General features: G+C 35.8%; 1 protein-coding gene across 2 annotated transcripts in view; it reads left to right on the forward strand.

Annotated features, from left to right (window-relative positions):
• The window catches only part of LOC128865067 (P protein), a 111,589-nt gene that overhangs the window by 38,365 nt on the left and 50,698 nt on the right, over nt 1-22,526 (forward strand). The gene's annotated exons all lie outside the window — the stretch shown is intronic.

The following is a 22,526-nucleotide window of genomic DNA, read 5'->3' on the forward strand; positions in this document are numbered from 1 at the left end:
GAATTTTTCGAATATTTAAACTTTTTTTTCAAAATATTTAAGTTTACTTTTTATTATACTCAAGCCTACAAATCAATTTTTAGAAAATTGAAGGCCATGTCCAAAATACTTGGATCACTTGACATGGAACCAATCATAGCTCACCAATATATCCCACCCCCATTCAAGTGTGCGGCTACTTCATTGCTTTCATGGAATCCTATCAGCCCAGCGATGGTAAAAATAGGCTGTTCGAAAAATATTCTCGGAACACAAAGAAGGGGAATCCCCTTGTTGGAACTGGCTGCCTTAGAAAGAAGAAATCGGTACTCTCATTTACGATATCTGTTTGGATAGCACGACTTAATAACATTTAACGCAAGTGTTCATCAAAGCGCACCTTGGATATGGAAATATTTGAGAGAGGAAAAACATTGTTCTAAATATAGTAAAAGTCATAGGCTTTAGGGATTGCAGTAATTATAGTTAGAAGGACGCAACATGCTAGTACCAAGTGGTTCCTTCTTGCCGGGCAAAAAAAAAGCACAAAACTAGATATTCAGAGTTTTTGACATTCAATAAACTTTGCGCCTCTGGAACAGGAGGAAGGTTTCAAGGTTTAGAGAAAAGGAGGTTCACCATTTAGGTTTCTGTTTTTGACCAGCTGCCCTTTGATTTCAGGGCTTTTTTCTTCTACTTGAATTTGAAACTTCGGTACTAATATTGTCCCGTGAACTCCTGGTGCGTACTCACTGAACATCTATCAATATGCAAAAACCAAAGTACTCCTGAACATGACAATTAATCTAAAATCGTTTTACAAAGCTAACACACAGAAATGCAAACAATATCCTCCTGAGCTATTACACCGTTAATGTGGTTCATTATGAATAAAGTGAGTCGTGAAAATGTAAAGCACCTCCGAACACCGAGTGACATCGATGAGAAACTTTTCCATTCACAAATGCATTTAGAGGTTTGCCGTTGCCCGTCGATGGCGAAGGTTACCAGAAAATTATTTATCTATCATATTGACATAGTGAGCACTCGATTTACTGGCTGTATGCCACGCTCAATACACTCTCGGTTTCAACGGCTGACCTTAAATATTTTTAGGAAGACCTGGAGTCTTCATCCGGAAATAGTGCCTTGGATATATGCAGTTGTATTGTGCTGCGGATTCTTGGTTTAGAGGGCAGCCCAACGTAACCCATGAATCATTCCAAACTAGGAAGAACATAGGGAGACGTGCGTTGAGCCGATAGGTGCAATGAGAACTTCTTCTCTGGTTGCCCTCTACATCTCGTTCCTTTTGAACTACACATAATATACACCACATCTCATCAACATTTGTCGGCTCTGAGACACCTAGGTAGGAAGTGATAATCATGGTAAAATGATTTGTTTTTACTGGTCGGCATAAAATAGCACAAATTTGAGATATCACCTTAAAGCGATCACTTACACACAGACGATTCCAAGCTGAATCGTGAGTTTGAAGCTCGAGCTTCCTTGGCGTCTAAAGAATAGGAATTTCTTTAATACTGCCGGATTTTGCCAACAAGTGCTACTTTGGTGAGTAGTAAAGTCCTCTCTCGACGAACAAAACTAACTCTTTATAAGGCTCTCGTCTAGACAAAAATCAGTTAAGCGGTTTTTGCGCTAATCAAGAAGAAGAAGTCGGACAGCAAATTATAACCAAATCCCAATAAGCAGGATTATTTAGCTCCACCATTTTTCAGAAGTCGGATCGTAGATGATTATGATATCAGGCTGCCTAATTGTCGAACACAAATGACCTGAATACAACCTTAAAACAAAGAAAATTATATTTATCTGACGTCGGGCGGCTCGCTGTCATTTTTACTTCGAATTGACTTGTATTGGATACTTCATACCCAAATATAGCGTATAGCGTACAATGACTACTCTCTGAAAGATTCGGACGCAGTCATCCGAGGACGATAGTTTTGAAAAGGACACTTAGTTACTAAGTGGGCATAGTATTTGGTGGAAAAGACTCGTTTACTGGGCGCTCTGTTCGGTAAAGAAAATTTGATGCACTTAGTAGCAGAGTTACTATGGAAATACATTAATATTCCACGCATTCATGAAGTAGGATTTTGCGTTTGATATGAATATATGAAGAAAGCAGTGTATTTACAGGAGCGGCGAACACATTATAAAATATATAAAATATATTGAACTAACCTTCCTTGACATGAAATAATTTCATCACTCGTGACGCAGGAAGCGTTACTTTAAACCCCTAATTTCCATGCACTCGTACCTCAATTGTCTCTAACCAATCGCCTTCAATTCAGGCGAAAGTTTACTTCAGAAATTATACATACTCATATACTCTCACACCTACATAGAATCTAAATTTACACACTGATATGTATGTACTCAAACATCACTTACTTTCGCCCACTTATGGAAATATAAATATACGCAAATATTCGACTAAGTGAATACAATTTATATTTAACTTGGAAATTGGATTAGATATGTTTATCATCACTGCTACTGTGACAGTCATCATCTCTGCTTGTCTGCTTGTCTGCCTCTCCCCACATCCACCACCCATTACAGGCACTCACTAACCGACTAACTGACTGGCTCGTTCGGCTGCATGACTAGTAAGGTGGGTGGATGCTTTTTTGGTACTTTAGCTACTCGCATGGCGCATCAATGATTTAAGAAGCAGAATCTGTCGCACTCAAAAAATAAATATAAATACTATATGACAGACACTAAGTTTTCAGACACACAACTTTAGTTAGATGTTGATTTGATGCGGCTTCTGGTGGGTATGGGTGAGCGGATTAGTTTACGATTGGGTTTGTTGCACTGTTCGGTGAATGCTTTGTCCTGCAATTTTTATTTCGGTACAATTCTGTGCAATTCACTTTCAAAAAAGTGGCAAAAAGCGCTACACTGGTTTTTTGTTGTTGTTTATTTGTTGTTTTTGTTATTAGGCTACTATCGACATATGAACTTGTAAGCATACATTTTCACTCACCTTTTCTCTGATTTTATGTATTTTTCTTTAACTTTTGTTTAATCTCATCTCAGCATCTGACTTTGCCTGAAAGTACGTCATATTAAAAATTTATTTTTCCTTTGCACATTTTCTCGTTTTTTGTTTTTTTCCAGCATTCGCATCTACACGCATGATGAATTTAAACTATCTAAATGGGGATGTGTCATTAATTCATAAGCTAAAAGCCATTTATTTTCGTATCTAACTTCCGAAATTCATTGGTAGTGCTTGAGTTTGCCAAAGATATCTAAATACATTTTTAATTTGGTTTAAAATTGGGCTAACCTTCATTATTTTACGAGGCTGAGATTTAATTCTGTCAGAATAGTTAGTTAGATGATGAGAAAATTTGTTAGAAGATGCAATTTTTTGGGGGGGGGAAATACGTTCCAAGTCCCACACAAGCTGAGTAGAAGCTTTTGGCGCATTTAAGGTTATCTAAATTTAATTTTTCGTACTTGACTTTTAAAGCAATCAAACTTGATGAAAAAACATCCTATCTAATTTAATAAATCGAACGACAACGCTGCTTTGGGTATTTTGAACTCAAAGCACAATTTGTATTCCAATTTGATAGAAATTATCGGAGTTGGTTCTAATGAGCGTTAAAGTTTCACACTTATATTTTTCACACTTGATGAACTAATCGCATGAGGCAAAAAATTTAATTTTTACATATGAGATGCCGCAATGAAATTCGAGTATTAGCTGGTGTTTAAATACAACTGAAAATTTCAAAAAGTTAATATGTCTCAAATTGAATGCACACAATTAAATTTTGTATACGGTCTGTTTACTAAATGCCTACGACCAAGCCGGATTCCTAATGACTACACAAATATGAGCTTATTGGACACTCACCGTCACCAACTTTTGTCCGCCCAAGAGAGATGTCTGTCCTAGCTTAATTCAGAATATATAAATTTTAATAAATAATTGAATAATATTTCTTATTTAAATGAAAGATATTGATATTATATCGTTCATATTTTTGCAAAAGTGCATATTTCATTCTTGGGAGTTACATACAAAGTGTAAGTAAAGTCATTGTCCCCACACATCCATTTTGACCGAATAATCTCTTTGTTTTTGACGATGAACCTGTGTTTCTCCAATTTTGAGCCTAAACCTGGAAAATTGGACTTATTTCTTTTAAAATTTCATACAGAGGCTCACTGGTGGCATTATACCAAATGTACTGAATTAATTATATATATCAGGAAAAATTATGCTTGCATTTAATTAGTAAAACTTACCTAGTGGCTAATGCCTGGATATACAAGTTGTTTTTCTTGTAAGCGTTAATAAAATCATGGCACAAACCAAATAAAATATTAGTTTTCGGAAAAATGAATACAATATTTTCTCGGTAGATTTGTGAAGCGATCGATAACTCCTACAGTATCGATCCAACAATTTAAATTTTATGCTCGTATTTCACACTAAAAAAAATCTTTAGCTGCTGTTTTTTGTTTTTTCATTCAGTTGTGAGTTACAGGGTGTTCGGTACATTTTACAGTTGTTCTTTGGTAAAGGCGAAAATGCAAGCCAGGCCGCTGAAATTAGGAATGGTGTTTATGGTGCCGAATTTGTAACAGGTAATTACGTGCAATTTTGGTTTCGTCGACTTCATTTAGGCATTTTCGACATTAAAGAAAATGTCGATAAAACCACAGAAATAATCAAAGTTAATCGGCATATTAGTAGTCGTTGCATCGCCCAGGAGCTAAAGATCGACCATAAAACAGTTTTTAACTATTTGCGCATATATTATTTAGTGGTTACTATATGGTGCGAAGACATTTTTAACCCAACCTCACTGCCAAAAAAAAAAATTGACTAACTGGTAATTAGCTGCATCATAGGAATTTGTTTTATAGGTCAATCTAATCCTCGAACATTGTCAAGCAGATTAAATACCCGATAAGCGTCGTACGCGCGCATAACTTTCAAGAAGGGTCCTAAGATACCCAGTCGTAGTGCCCAAAATACATTGGTTTTTTATAAAACGTCTTCTCTACCTCAGGGAAGCCCTAGCCTACTTTACTTTAATAAATTTTATATAAATAAAAGCTTCATAAAAATATCAACTTCCTTGACAAATGGCTGAGCCAACTCATGAAAACGCCAGACCCAATGCATTTAATATACTTATATGATGGAAGCAATAAATGCATACCAATCGGGAAAAAATGTATAAGGAAACACACGAATGTATAGATGCTATGTCTGCGTATAGGTACATACAAACTGCAATGCTTTCATAAGTCTGGAGTGAAAATTCCAGTACTACAGGAAATAGAATAAATAGTCACAAGACCATTAATACTTGAGTGTGGATGGAAGTGCAAGGGTTCTTGGGCATATAAGCTGAAATTATTTATAGATTTGAGTTAATAACTAAATAGTACTAGTGAGTATGTATGTATAGGTATGTTTTTATGTATGTGTGTATATGTTTGTATGTATGCAAGTAAAGGGTTTCATGCCTATATTCGCGTTACCTTGTATATTAGTATTTCATATTAATTTTTTTATTATTTTCAGTTTACATTTCTAAAGTTAGTTTACGCTTTGCATAGCAACGGAGGAAGCCGCATGTTACGCATACGCCATGTAGGCCGGAAGTGCGTGGGCCACCCGTTGATACACACGTGTCATCCCATAGATTCCGTGGGACAGATTAAAACTACTCAAGCTATACAGTTATACGTGGTGCAGATATTATTAGTAGAGGCTTTTGGCAATTAATAAAAAGTTATTATTACAATGGAAGTCGGTGTTTTGTAGTTTTTGTAGCCATTGCGAAAGTGAAATATCTCACTCGATACATATATACACAGATAATTTGAAGCTTAGTGGTAGAGTTGGTGACGGTGTGTAATTATCATCAATCACTCTTTAATTTCAATTATCTTCTCGACTACTGCAGCACCTCTTAGACTAATTGAACTGATGATTAGCAACAAAAGTGAGGTACTCGGATAAGGTATTCAGTATTCAGGCGTATATAAAATTCCCCTAAAAACTGTCGACCTTTCCCCATGGTAGCTATGAATAATCGCTCATATTCTAATGAAATGTTTGATACATTTCGCCCGAGAAAAGGTAGGCTACCCAGGTCATGGTGACATGGAGAGGAACTGCTAGAATGATAAACATACGCAACTCGGTACTAAATTTCTTAATAGGAATATATCTGATGAACTAGCTTTCGCAAACTTGCAAACTACTTCTTCTAAAAACTCACTAAAGGAGATGCTCTTGCCTTTTTTTGGAAATACTTGCTCCATCAATGCTCTAGGTAGATGAAGACTATAATGCTATGATGCTAGGCTGTTTCCACTTATTGTTTCTTTAATTATACATATATCTTTAATTATAATAATTCTTTAATTATATACATAGGTATATCTTCTTTCTTTATTTATTTTTTTCTACTGGATTAACAGCATGTTATTCATCGCATTTAGTTTATTATTCTATAGCTGGTGAATTGAAAAGTGGTTCTTTAAATGTATTAAGAGATGAAGGATGAGTAATGTTGCGTGGTATAAAAGGTTATGAGAAGTATTGGGAGTAGTATACTTACATGACTAATTTGTCCAACTCCTTATATAATTTGTTTACCATTTTAGTTGAAGTCATTAACCTTATGAAAATGGGCCTACTATGAACAGTTCTCCCACATAGCCTTAAATCGGAAAAGCTCTAGAATTAAGAATAGTTTAATAAATTCCTTGATCCAATAAAGCTAAGGTTAATTGAGTAGAGTCAAGTGGACGCATATAGACGTGAATTGATAAATAATTGGTGTACAGAATCGCAGAATCGTTAGAGATGGATCAATTATAGTCTGAGAATGCTTTTGGGGAAATGTGCTCGGTATATTTCGTCTTATAAATGGAATTATGTGTGTCCCAAGTCTAGATATATTTAGACTTAACGTGGGCAGGGAAATATTTGTATGCATTTTTATACGGAAAAAATAACAAAAACGTGGCTTAAATTGACCTTTCCAGTCACCAGATTTGAATCGCATCCACCACTTTAGACGTTGGAGGTTTTTATGAATTATGACCGCGGGCTCTCTTGGCATGGAAATATATACCTAAAAAATCTGGTAGAGAGTATACCAAAAATGATCGAGGCAGTAAAAAATCTGCCATAAGTCATACGAAAACTTAATGTTTACCTGACTCCGCTCTTAAGTCAAAAGACAAAAATGTTCACACTGGGCTGTTTTTTTTTTTTTTTAATTTATTCTTATGAAATGAATATATTTAGATTCCTTAGTTAGTCCACTGACATACTTTTAAGTTCCTTTTTATACTTTCCAAAGCGGGATGTCTAATAAAGTATTTCCATATTAGCAGAAGTTTTTGAGTTTCAATGAACAATTTTGCCCTTTACTGTAGCCTTTTTTAAAAGGTAATGATTTTCTTTCCTTACGTAATATTATTATGTACCGAAAAGTTCCAAATTTGTAATATATAACATATCGAATTGTGATGTATTTCAATTTTAGCTAAATTAACATTAAAATAGGATTAACGATATTAGTGAAACCTTCCAAAAACTTTTATCGACATTTTTGAAATTATCGACACCCTGTAACTCACAACAGAACGGAAAAAACGCAGCAAAATAGTTTTGTTTAGTTTAAAATATCAGTTTGACAACGAGCATAAACTTGAAATTTTTTGGTCGATGCTTTACGAAATTTCGATCACTCCACACATCTATAGAGAAAATAATGGATTTCTTTTTCCCCAAACTAATATTATTTTCAGGCGGCAAACGCAGGCCTGGTTACATGGGAATAACTTGGCGCATGGGCTTAAAACCGCCTTACTCAGAAACGCCTACATTTCAAACTACCACTTTTTCTGTTATTTATATGCACATACATACATATAGAATATTTGATTTTTTTCTTTTGTTTTTGAGACATATATATATATATACATAATTGGCGCGTACACCCTTTTTGGGTGTTTGGCCGAGCTCCTTATCTTATTTGTGGTGTGCGTCTTGATGTTGTTTTTTGAGGCATAGCGGATGTTTTTTTAACTGCATCGAAATCATTAATTATGATTTGACAGCTGAGAATGGCAAACTGTGTTGACATTTCTATTCAGTAAGGTTTGAAAAGTTTTCATGAATCGTATAACGCAGAATAACACTTCCAATTTGTGGAAATTTACTTCGAAAACATACTAATTTCACAGTAATATGTGTGTGTGTGTGTGTGTGGACCTAATAAAGTCTGCAATTGCTATAATTGCAATTAAAATGGCCTAGAGCAGCAGAAAGTGAGAATATTAGTGGTATACATATATAGTCACATACACACATACAGGCAGTTGGTACGACGTTCGAACGATATGCAATTAGCGATTATTGTAGTCATAAATTCGCCAACTCACAGCGTACTCGTACATGCATATATATATAAATATATTACATTTATTTTTTTCATACATACTGAGGTACACAGCTGCTAGTAGATGCTGTATTGGTAAAACGCTGTGCTAACTAATTGGAAGGAAAGTGAAAATTTGAGGAAATTTGTGAACCATATTGATTCTCTGCTTTTGAGACAATCGAATTTTGTTGGATTCATTCTTACAAGAACACGAGCAGCACTACCTTTTTACGATGTATTTGTGACTAATTTTTGGTTATTTCGCTGAGGGCGCTGTGTCTGAGGGCGAAGATTTGTAAAGTCAGTCAAGGTCATAGGCGGCATTTTGATATTTTGTCTTCGCTTACTAAAAAATTTGCTACCCTTAAATGCCATGCTAGTTAGTCATTAACGCAAGGTCCTTTGGTGTCCTTCATGACAATTTTCGTCAGAATGGCAAGTATCCGTTTGCGTTTTTTTTAATTATGTGCCCTTTTGCTTGGCGGATTCTCGTGTTGGTGGCATGTTTGCGAATATGTTAAATCTAAACTTAATTTCTTGCGTGTTGTGCATAACAAAGAGCGGCGTTTTTAAAAGGCATTTCACATAATTCATATTATTTTGTTTAAGGTGAAAAAGTCTTTTTTAAGTGTGAGTCGTCTTATTTCGCTTAGTAACAGGCTGTTTAATGGCTGATGGGTGATTAAGCAATTACTAAAGAAGCATGCTACATCTAGCACTAATTTAGCTGCAACTACACTTATGCCATAAACGAACTCTTATTACTAATGAGTAAAACAAGTGAAATTAAATGTTCCCTCAAAAATGTTTAAAAACAGTGTTTTTTGCACCTTTCAGTCCCGATTAAACCAAAACGGTTTATGTGACTAAAAAAATAGTAGTTTCAAGCGACCTCAAACGAACTAATAAAGACTATATAACACATGGGTGGCTGAAAAATCCCGTGCCCAACAAAGAAATAAATTTTTTTGTGCAAAATTAGAACATCAAGAACAATGCAATCATTACAGCGCCGCTCTAACATTTCAATACCACTTTTGTTGAACGATTTACCTCTTGCCTCAGCTTCAGCGATAACCTCTTTATTCGAGCGAAATTTCTTGACGGCGAGCTTTTTTTTTCTCTGCTATCAGCCGATAGTCGCTGGGAGTCAAATCTGGTGAATGCGGTGGATGTCCATTTGTACCATTGCTCAGAATCATCAACACGTTCTTCTTTTTGGCCAACAGTGGGTGAGCGCGGCACCCACTTTGAACAGAGCTTTCTCATAGTCAAATGCTCATGCAATATAAAGCCAACTCGTTCTTTTGATGTCTTTACGACGTCAGCTAACTCACGCAACTTCACGTTTAGGTCAATCAAAACGATTTTGTGGATTTTTTTGATGTTTTCTGGTGTTACGGCTTCATTTGGACGTCCACTGCGTTGTGCATCATCGGTATCTCTATGACCACGTTTAAAGTCAGCAAACCATCGTTTTATTGCTGTTTCCAACGGAGCGGAGTCCACATAATACTTTTCAAGCCATTGCATCGCTTGAACGGTATTTTTTATCAAGAAGTAGTGTAACAATAAAACACGAAACTCTTTTTCACCCTTTGTTTTGATAATAACAAAAGTAGCGTCACTTTTAGCACAATAACTCACGAACTAATGAATAAAATATAATGAAATTTTAACAGCTGTCTTTTCAAGGTTAATATTAACTGAAAAAGAGGTGAATGCAATAAAACGAAAGCCATCTATGTGTTAGGCCCAGGTCTTTTGAGCCTATGTGTTAAGCTAGAACGGGTTTGGTTGTTTTTTTAAGAGCTTAAGAACTTAAAATTATAATACGAAAGATAAATATTGTTGGAATGAATTTTTTATTATAATCTGGTGGATAATTTCATGGGATTTATTTTTTTAATATGATATTGAGCATATGTTCGCCGCAGCTACGAGTTTCATAGTCCATTCGATCAGTACAATTTTTGACTACGTTTTTCAATAAATCCGTATGGTCGTATGGTGTTAATGGTGACTTGAATATTGCGATAAATCGATCAATGAGCACCGCTGTATGGCAGGTTGTGCCCTCTGTCGTCGATGTTTAGTGGATTGATTTTTGGAAACAAAAAACCAGTCAGTATGGCTCGATAGCGCTCCTACTTCTCTGTGACGGCAGCTCCTTCCTCATTTCGAAAAAAATAAGGGCCGATGATGTCGATTGCGAACAGATTTTTATTTATTTTTTCGAAGAAAATTTCCACAATTTGGAAGTGTTCTGCTGCCGTTAAATGATTTATGCTGACCTATCAAACTTTTCTGAACAAAAATGTCAACACAGTTTGCCATTTTCAGCTGTCAAACCATAATTATAGATATTGATAGTTCTCATTCAGCTAAAAAAACACCCGATGTAAGGATATGTATCCAGAATGAACCGAAAATATTTTAATATGACTCTATGAGTCTTTAATAAATAACAAATAATTTTTTACTTACTTTCATAATACCACAATCTTAAAACTACGATCAGCTAGATTTTGCCTTGACGATCGAGTGGCAATTATCAGATTTCAGTCAGTTTATAGTGATAATGCAATTTCAATCAACTGATTCAAACATTTTGGACATAGTCGTACATTTTTCTGAAAACTGGTTTATTCGTAGGCGGGAGTATCAATACGAATCTATTCAAGGTTATACCAGTTGGTTGGTTGGTTAAAGTGGTGATTCTTCCAGAATTGAATTTGAGCTTCCGCTCCATTTTGTTGCCCCATCCACCACCAACTTGTTTAACGGTTATTTACAGCACGACTATATCCAGTCTGTGCAGTTTAAGAACCTTATTAGATTGATGACGTCTAAGCCAGCCAGTTGTTCGGGACTCTCGAGCAACGATTTGCCGAGGGTTAACATTCTGTCCTTCCATAGGGCAGGGCATTCACAGAGGAAATGGAAGATTGTTTCCTTTTTCTCCGGTTGTTTAAAACTATACCAGTATGTGTTTTAAGAACAAATGTAAAAATACTTATTTAATCGTTAATTCGGCCGCTGGTTCGTGCGAAATGGTTGGTGCGCAAATATTATTTGGAAGTATCTGGCTTCGTAGCCGCGAGTATAAAACACCAAATGCACACCAAAGTTTTTTCTAATAGTAGTCGCTTCTCGGCTGGCAATAGCAAACCTCTGTCGTTTAGAGAAGGCATAAAGCAGTAGGTCACTCTATATGGAAGAACATCAAGATGCATACCACAAATTGGAGGAGGAGTTCGACAAATTAGAGAAGGAGTTCGGCAAAAACACCCAATATAGGCAGCAAGACCCAATTATATACATACACATGTCAGAAAAAGTATCTGTACATAAAGAAATAAAAGCAACATATTAAGAAATTCATTGTAAAAAAATTTAAATATTCTAAACTTTTATGAAAAATATTTAGTTAGTAATCTTGTGGGCAATTGGGGACTTGTGTTATACAGCAACCAGACCTTAATATTATACGCCGAACGCTTGGGATCATTATCATGCTGAAACCAGAAATCATCACCAAGCTCCAACTGTTGAACGCTTTGTATCAAGCTAGTCTTTAAAACATTTAAATAATAAAATTGATCCATTGTTGACTCTATAAAAACAAGTTTGCCAACTTCTTGCGCCATACACTCCCAGACCATCACACCTCGCCCGCCATGCTTCACAGTTGGTACAAGACTTTCTTTTTCGAGCGCACTACCGCTCTTACGCCACACTAGTTTTCTTCCTTTAATGCCAAATATGCAATATTTGCTTTCATCCGAAAATAGAACACTTTTCCAAAATTCTGGAGACTGGTTAACATGTTCGTTTGCAAAATCCATGCGTTTTTTTCTGTTGATTTCGGATATGTACGGTTTTCTACGTGCTACGCGGCCGCGGTACCCATCTTTTTTAAGTACAGTACATATGCTTTCCAAAGGAATTTGAAATATTTTTACATATTTGAGAAGCTGTAATTCGAGGATTATTTTTCACTGATTGCAATGTGGTTCGTTTTTCATGTACGGTCAGCTTGCTAGGTCGACCAGAACGTGGCTTTGACACAATTGAACTGGTTGTATTGTATGTTTGCACGACATACTGCATAGAAGAGTGCCTGCTTCCTATGATTTGCCCAATTTCGCGGAAAGATTTGCCTTCATTTCTAAGTTTCAGGATAATTTTTCTCTCACCAACATTAATTTCCTTAGTTTTGAGCGCCATTGCTATTTCTTGTACACAAAAACTTTAAAATACTCCAAAGTAATGTAAGTAGACGTACCAAAATCAATTATAAACTAAAATGAAACCGTTATTGGGTATGAATATGCCACTGCATACTGCGGGGAGTCCCTGTTTACATGTGTACGGGAACTTTTTCTGCTTCGTTGAAGTGCAGTTTTTTGTTTTTGTTTGTGAAATTTTATTTTTAAAGATGATAAAGAGATATTACTGACTAAACATTTCTCATCAAATTTTAAAATGTTTTAGTTTTTTTAGAATAAATTTCTTAATATCTTGCTTTCATTTCTTTGTGTACGGATACTTTTTCTAGCAACTATATATATAATCGTAAAAAAATGTAAAAGGACGATTAAGTTTAAACTGGAACGTAGCGAAAAGCTTAGCTTGAATCACAGTATGTAGAAATCGTTACGCATCTTTTGCATATCATATTTGCATATATAATATTTTAAGAAGAAATATATTCGGGTTTTTTAACATTTCAAATCCTTCTTCTTTTAATTTTTAGGTAAAATATTCCGATTAAAACACAATATTTGGGGAAAAAATTTAATTTGTATCATAAAACTTTTTGGAAAAAACTAGATTGCATTCATGGAAGAAGCGGGTTGGTTTTCGGACACCTCTTTATTTCTTTCTTTTCAACATTAGACCTATACTATCAATAGACGCACGCCTTTTAAGAGCAGTCCCACCAATCTTACCTAATATAGTCGATATTTTACGTATAAAGTACGACCAATTAAAATAAAAAATTTTTAATGCGTACTTTATAAGTTATTCGGCATTCGTACATCGTACACCCAGCAAACTGGCACACAAATTTATATTTTATAATTGCTGATCAAAATTTTGTGCACAACTACCACTGCAAAACCATAACCACAGGAAGCTGATTCGCTATTTTCATAAACAAGTAACTAGGTCACGCACTACTACACATGTGTGTATGTGTGAGTGTGCAAATGCTTTTAACAAATAATGCCACTTTGGGAATTAATAGGCAAGAAGTTTAAAATGTACTTGGAAACACACACTCCTTTAAGCGCATTTGTCGCCGCAGATGAGGCTGCTGCTAAATGAGCGACCTTCTTGTTGCCACGCGACCAAAATAACTTGCACAAACTTGTGGAAGGCTGGCATTTGTGCGTGACGCGTGTCAGGTTTTACAAAACCATAAATAAAATCTTAAGCGTGTGCATTAACCAACAAATATTTGAAGAAATGTCACTATTTGCAAAAGCTTTAGCATTCATAAACATATTTGCATATACCCTGCAGGGCATTTTACCGCTGTGTCCTACTTGCGAGCTGCAAAAAAATTATTAGTATTGAGAAGCATAAAAAGTTAGGCAACGTACTGCCAAAATACGGTTTTGAACTGTAATTCTAATCGCTTGTGATTACACGCTAAATTAAAAGTAAATTGGTCAATCTTAATATATAGAAGTCGGAATATATATAATTTCCTTTAACTCTGTTTGGAGCGTAGATCCAGGAAATGAAGATAATGCTGGTTAAATTTCAAACTCTGGGCGCTCCCTAGTAGCTATGCTAGTAGTGATTATATTCCATTCTTGGGAATTAGAAGAAGTACTCACTAAAGATGCCGGTATTTTTCAGTTCTCAACAATTCCTGTATTATTTGCCAATAATGCCGGGGCTTGTCGTTTCTTACGAACCAAATGAAATGCAGATAGAAAAATACGTTTTATAGCAACAAAGCAACATTGAAAAGTCCCTTGTAACTAAAATGCTTTGTAAAATGCTGGGTATTTTTTTCAATATTCCACCATTCAAATGGCTGGGAGTATTCGTTTTGTATCAAAATACATTAAGATAATAAATATGAGTAAACGACTATCCACTTCAGCTATCCAATTCAGGTATGCCATCATCATCTTCATAGTATTTCCACCGTGGGTTGAGCCAATGCTTCATTTACTATTGCGCTTCATACATCTCGGTTCATAGCATGGCTTCTTCGTGCGTTTATGCTAAGCAGGTCGTCTTCTACATCATCTGCCTATCATTTCGGTGGCCGTCCACGCTTTCTGCTGCCCAAAATGTGAGGGTTAAAACTCGTCTATGCAATTCTGTTGTCATGCATTCAAAGTATGTGTCCTAGCACTATGTTTTGCCCATTTATAAGTTCTTCGATCTCATTATTATGTCTTATTCTATAAAACCAATCGGGCTCTCGTACAGGACCAAAAATTCTGCTCTAACATTTATGTTCAAAGCGTAACATACAATTCCTTATATTAGTAGTCAGAACCCTTGTTTGACATTCAAACATTGCTATAGGACTTATAAGGGTCCTAAAAATCTGTAGCTTACACGTCCATGACAATAATTTGTTTTTAAGCAGTTCAGATGTGCGTAAAGCTTTTATTTGCAATCTGCAGTCTATCGTTTATGCCGACAAGCGGACCTGCTTCGGGCATTTATGTATATAAATGAAGTTCTGACTATCATTCTAAATTCAAACCATATTAAATGGGAGTCAGAAAACTGCTTCCCATTATTAAGTTTTTTTTTCACGGATAGCACTTTTTCGACATACCTTAAGTTACCTTATCAAATATTACACCATGCGAAAGTTATCAAGACAAATTTTCATTTGCGCGCGAAACTATAGACTTTGTATAATAATGCCGCATACTTATTTTCATTTCCTCATCAATTTAATTATTTGAACGATTAAGTTTTCAAGAAATGGTCATAAACACTTACATTCATTTTGTCATATTAAAATGGATATCTGGCGAAACAGGATCTAGCCAGCTATTAAAACATTGCTTTCCTGACTTGTCGCCCAGACAAATATAGTAAAACTAGATTTAACCCGCGGCCCCGCTCGCGTAGGAGTAGTTTTGAGGGATTTAGGATATGTATATTATATAAAAGAATTACAAACAATAATTTCATAGAAAATAATTTTTTATTAATAACCATAATATTACAATACCCGGCATCCGTTGCTATGCCTCGTTGAATAAAATCAAAACAACCAATCAGAAAAAAATGAAGCAAAGTTACTTTTATTAATTTTCTATCTCAAACCGTTTTTGAACTTTGCATTTGGGTCATAGTTGAACATATTATGCGGATTATGAAGTCTAGAGTGCGCTATAAATAGTGGGAAATAGGGAAAACTAAGATTTTTAGATTAAATTTAAGCAAATATTCGATTATTAGTGACGAATGAGAGTGGTGGCGCGGCCTGGGGGCTGTGGGAAGGGAGTTCCATCGTAAAAAACATGCCTGTAACCTTCATTGGGTGAAAATATGAATGTATACAACTTTTTACGTCATTTGGTGTTGTCGTTTCGTAGTGATGCGCGGACAACGTACAGACATTCTCCTTATGCGAGTAGTATAGATAATGCCTTTGAATAATTATTCGTTAAAAATGTTTGAAATTTCCTGTGGTAATACTTCATATTCGTTCTCATCGCTGTTTTATAAAAATTTCAACAAAATAGTTGAACTTTTCTTTTAGGAAAAAGGTTTTCCTCGACTTCCCCTTGGAATATATAGTTTGACGTGCATATGACAATTTAACTATTGCCATTTGTTTTGTTACCGCTTGGAATTACCGTTCTGCTGTTGTCTACGATACGATATTGGATCTATAAGCAAACATACATTTTTTAAGCCGCCTGCTTCGAGTTTTTATGTTATGTTTTCACCTTCTTTCACACAACTGGCTTCACCAAACATACAAAAACAAAAGTTGAAAGGATTTTTTCAACTATAATGTTACCTTTAAAACAATTAATGGCATATTCGGTGTTAAGAAATGTATTAAAAAACAGTTTCTCACAAAAAACGATTTGCCGTTCGGAGTCGGCTTAAAACTGTAGGCACCTCCACAATTAGGAGGAGAAGCTCGGCGAAAAAGCTAACAGAAGTGTTCACGCCAATTTTTTATTTACTTTATTTATCTTTATAGCATATTTTGATGTTATTTAAACTTGCCATAAAAACTTTTTATTTCACCCACATTCCGCTTACTTTAAAATAATAGGGAGCCAAAAGCAGCAAGAGGCCTCTGACACTTTAAGCAACTGAACATGAATAAATACAATCGTCAACGGATTCAACTCCAAGCTCAGGCTAACTACTCGCACTGCTCAATAGCAACTTCCCATACGCTGAAAAAAAATTGTTCGGCACATTCTACATTTATCCTAAAATATTTATATTTTAGATATAATATTGTGTTTAAAAAAGCAAAATTTGGATGCTAAAAATAACCCTGATTTTGGTTCACATACATATATAAATATGTATATAACGTTTTTGTTAAGTCTCAACCCGCATTAAACGATTTGAAATTAACGAATTTAATTAAAAACAAACATCAGCACACATTGAGGGCGTCACATGAATTAGCAATGGAAAATTTAATAGAACGAATTCCCATCTGTCAACTCTTCTAAAAAATTAGGAAATCGAGTTATTTATAAACCGAATGATTGCTGATGAATAGAAAGATAAGTAGGTCTCTGGGAAAGATATTTGCGAGGAATATATTAAGAGCAACTCGTTGAAATAAAATATGATGATAAAAGCGGCGCATACAACAATAATATAGGCAAAATGTTTTATCAAATGACACCAAAGCTAGAATTGACGCCGAGGAAGATTATGTGTATGGGACAAGATTGGAACGAAGTTGTACTTACATAATATGTTATGAGCTGCTCGCCTCGAATCAAATGATTGATTTTGAAATCTACTGTGAATAATAAATGGGATTAAGGCAAGTAATCCCTTTGAAATGTTTGGGAATGATCAGCAGAAAGTGTGCCGAGTCTCATCATAGCCAAACCAAGGCATCTAATCTAGTTAGTGATTGGTTTTCTCTATCGGGCATTTAAGCGCTCAGTTTTGTCACATACAGCATATAAAAATTCTTCCCTTTATTTATGTGTACTCATTATGCTTTTGAAATATTATTAGAATGCAAAGCGTGAAATACACAAATACATGAAATGCCACTCACTCGTATTTTACGAAAGAAAGCATTAGAGAAAGTTTATTTCTATTTGCCAAAACTTGCTGATGAATGTCCGTCGTTGCATTGTGTTTAACACTTAGGAGGGGAAAAAGCGGCATTATAAATTTCTTTGCGGCTTTTTTAAAACCAGAAGCCTGAGAAGCTGTAATGATTTTCTGAAAAGAGAGATTTAATTAAAAGAAAATGCTTCAATTCGTATCATAATATAGGTTGATTAATTAAATTACATAGTGCATACGGGTATGTATGTATCTGTTCATATTGTTGAATGTTGGCTAAGTGAAAGTGGCTGTATGGTAAAGTATGTGAATGTGTCTCTCCCTTAAAACTCAAAAAGGATAGAGAATTTGTGCGATATCCTTTACAAAATGTAACTGATTTCCAAACTAATACGAAAATGTTGCCCACGGGAAAAGCTTCAGAAGTTAATGCCGAAACTAAAAATCAATATCGCCTAAGCGGCGAGAAAAGAAGATTGAGAGGATGGGAATTGGGATTGAGAATGAGAAAGATGCCATCATCATCATTTTCTTGAAAGATGTCACATCTTTTTCCTTATAGGCGCAGTAACCGTTTCAGCGATGTTGGCCAATTTCCTATTCTACCCACCTTCCAATTTTGGGTTGGCAGGTCTCTATTGCAGGATTTGAAAATCTCCTCAATTTTATTTGGCTTTGCCGGCTTGGCCGGAATCCAAACACAAGCTCCAAGCCTGTTTGGAATTGCATCCTTACTGACTGCTTCGATTTTGGATCCCGGCCAAACCTCTCCTACCTTACTTACGGCCAACCTGTAGAGTGTGGCTCTACCCTGATATCAGCCTGCGTCATGTCAAAGGGGCGGAGGTCCGGGATGTTCTTTTAGGACCTGGAGGTACACTTCGGCGATAGCCTCTTCAATCCACCTCCATTTTTCGTTAGGAATGACTAATTCCTCTTCTCCCAGTATCTCACCGCCGCCTTTTATAACCTCACTAAAAGTTGGATGTTTATGGCCACCTACCTTTTGTCTTTTGGCGACCCTTTCTATTGTCCGCTCTGCAGACCGTTGTTTTTTAGGAGTAGCACCCGCCGGTTTTCCCAAGTCGGTTATTACTTCCTTTGCCCACTCTAGCGATTTAGCCTGGTCTTCGGTTAGCTGGTCTATTGCTACCTCTCCTAGTCTAAATAAGACCCCATTGGGTCTAATATTTAGTCACACTTCGTTTGCGGGTATCAAACTGGAAAAATGGACTAACAAACCCAAACCAAAACCGTATCCAAACTGCTATTTGGAAATATCTACAAAACAAAAACGAAAATTATATGAATTTTCGGACTCAGCGAATAGTGTGGCCTGCTTCTTGGATAAAAATGAAATATTTGTAAACCTGTGTTATTTGCTAAATCTCCTTTGCTCAAAATCAAAGTGCACGCGCTTTCCCAGCTCATGTTCGCCCTCGCGCTTCCTTCTCAATCGCATCTTATCATTTCGTCAAATACGCCTTCGATCAATTTTGACAAATTTTCAGCTTTAATTGATCAAGTCGCACACACAATCAAAATTTTATGTAGGCTTACATCACATATGCGCACGCGATAGCAATCGGGTGCTGGAAATGTGGCATTATCGCATCCACCATTGTTTGTGTTCATCGGGTGACTCGTGCACGGCAACTTGACGATAGCGCCGACCGCCACATCTCAGCTCAGCTCAAGTCAGTTCAATATGAACGCGACGAAGCGAAAATTAATTGCCGCGCTTGTCAATGGGCAACGTGCAACTTGCAACAACAACATTACCAAATCATCACCTTGCTATGAGCGATAGGTTAGATGGAAAATGCTGTTGGGTGTTCGGGTTGTTGCTAATCAAGGTGGTTAAGGTGAAGATGATTGCGGAGCGCGCTGATAGGCGAGAGATAGGACTCATATTGCATTGTTTAAAATATTACAAGCTCATGTGTATGCATACACACATCCATGTGAAGACTAGAGCTATTCCCCTGTAGTATAGGGCAGCCCGCTGAGATGACGACCAAAGCAAAGACAGCAACAAATTTAATAGCAAAGCGGCAGCAATATAGAATTCGCTTTATATGCCTGATGAAAATGTTAGCTTGGTGGCGCTTCTGAATGTCAACGGTTGACAGTATTGCAACAAAATGTGGATGTTGTTTTGTTTTTAAATTCTTGTCATTCCTCTCTTCCCGCTCTTAATGCTTGTGTTTGTGTTTATGGCAAGCCTTGCATTTGAGTTGATTTCATTAGATGAATTGTTATTATTGCCGTCTATTTGCGTCTATTAAATCTTTGTTCTTGTTATTGTTGCAGTTCTCATTCTCTCTGCTTGAGTGTTGTTGTTCGGTGTGCTTTTACAACGTCGCAAGTTTATTAGTTTATGAACTTGATATGACAGACAGTGTGTTGTTGGTCTTGTTGTTGCCTCTAGTAGTTTCTATCTGTTTTGTTGTTTTGTTACGACTACCTTTGTTGTTCTTGGTATTGTTATTACTGTTGCAATTGCCGAAGGTGGTTACACCATCCCACTGATTGCTATTGTAGTTTACTTTACATACCCGTATATGTATGTATGTATTACTGTGTACTATTTGCATTTTTTGGTGCAGTATTCAATTGCGCATAACTCGTGGAAATCAACACGAATTCCGGCTAAGTAAGTCAGATGTAGAATCAAGGGCATAATCTGCCCCTTAAACGGGCGTGGCAAATTCCAAATAAGCCTTTATATTGAATCTTTGTGATGTGTATACTCGTATATATTCCACGTGGATGAATTTGGATTTGTGGCATCGATATGACTAGTGGCGGTAATTGAAGTGCTTGGCCGAATAAATATATCATTATATGTGACCTGGTCTACGAAAAGGTGCCTTACGTGCGAAAACAAGTTTTCGAGAAAACTTCTAAAAACCCTTGTAACTTTTTTAAATATTAATATTTTTCAATCCGGTTTGGCTTATTTTCTTCAGTATCAGTATTTTCTTCACAGTATCAATAAAATCACAGAAGGAGTGAAAGACATTTTTTTTATATATTGTATAAATAAATAAGAAAAAGTTAATGCAAATCGCAGAAATCGTTTTAAAAAATAAGTCAGCTTTTGTACCGACATTCATGCCAAAAACAACTTATAAGACCCGCTGACAAAAATTTTTTGAAAACAGACTTCAGTTCGTATTCATTACAGCTCAGACTGTCCAGGAGTGGTTCAGTTTTTAATTTGCACAAATTATTGTCTTCGTTATTCTAATTTGTATCATGACAAAAAAATCAGTCTTTTTCGTATTTGTACTTTTCTTTTTTTTACTTTTAACAAACTTTTAAACAAATTATGACTTTCTGGTTTTCACCATTTTAAAGAGCCTTTCACACACTATTCGAATCAACAAAAAAGTGAAAAATGATTTTTTGACACGTAAAGTACCTTTTCATAGACCAGGTCACATATGTCTTTTAATAATTAGCACGAAATGAACCGTTTTAGGCTAAAACTTTTGAAACTCATTTCCAAAATGCATGAAAAATTGTAAAAATGAGTCCAAAAATTCACCAACGGCGTCTTGCTCAGACAAATTTGTGATACAATTTAAAAAAATTGTCAACGACATAACACAACTTCCTCAACCTCGTGTTCGTTTGATCCGCGCTACTGAGAATAATTCTGCTATTGCCAATAATGTGCTACGATCAACCCGAGAAAACAAAGTTTCGACAGGTCTCAACAACTTAACATTAGCCGTAATAGTCTAAGGAGAATTCCGCACCAAAGCCCTTCTTCTTTGATCACTTCTCTATACGGCCGTTAAAGGTCGTGAAATATGACTAAAATTTTAATAAAAAAGTGTATTTTCAGACATTTAACATTCGAAGTTGCGTTCTTGAGGCTCGATAAATTCACGCGTAGTCATAGAGAAGCCAATGACATTCTGAGTATATAACTGACCTACACACAAAAGTTTGCCGCCAATTAATAATTTCCCAATCAGACGTTTTAGTATTGCCAGTTCAACTCTACAGAGCTTCGGTTGCTGCTAAAAATTAATGTTACGCCGATAATTAAAAAAAAACTATTAAAATAAGTGCTGTGAAATTAAGTTGACAAAACGGCTATCCGGTTTTATTTCGTTTACTTTCATTGCATCATCATCATATCTTTGAGGTATTTTTTTATATAAAGTTTTACCAAACTGTTAATTACTGAAGCGTACCGTATAGAGACGAGAAGGAACTCCATATCACTCAAATCGTTCCATTAACTTTTGAGATATCGCCAGATAAACACACTCATTGAGAATAATATATTTCAGTTATAGGGAAAATTCGGTTTCGTGCAAAAATAATGTATTGTCTATTCAAAACAGGTAAATAGTCGATGTAAAACGATTAGCGCTTAGACCGACATAAAGTTCCAAAAACGAAATACGCATACAAATCGCAGAATTAGTTGGCATTCCACTTGTGGCCATTTCGATCATCCTGCAAGATCATATTTTTATACTCGGATTAAATTATGATAAAATACACGATTTGGCCAACCGAAGCAAAATTGGGAGAACAACTTCGAATGCTACGTTATAAGCGATTTAACAGGACAATTGTGCCCGTTCCTTTCATACGTATTCTTACGCTCTTCTAATCAACTATTATTCAGACGGCAACTAACCCTACAAGACAGTGCTGAGCACTCTCGACAAAAATTCCAACGCATTTACAAGTATTTTATTTGGTTCTAATGCATGCGCATTATCAGAATGACATATATAACATTTTTTAATGGGGAAATCAAATATT

The sequence above is a fragment of the Anastrepha ludens genome, chromosome 5 (assembly GCF_028408465.1).
Source record: "Anastrepha ludens isolate Willacy chromosome 5, idAnaLude1.1, whole genome shotgun sequence".
Lineage (NCBI taxonomy): Eukaryota > Metazoa > Arthropoda > Insecta > Diptera > Tephritidae > Anastrepha > Anastrepha ludens.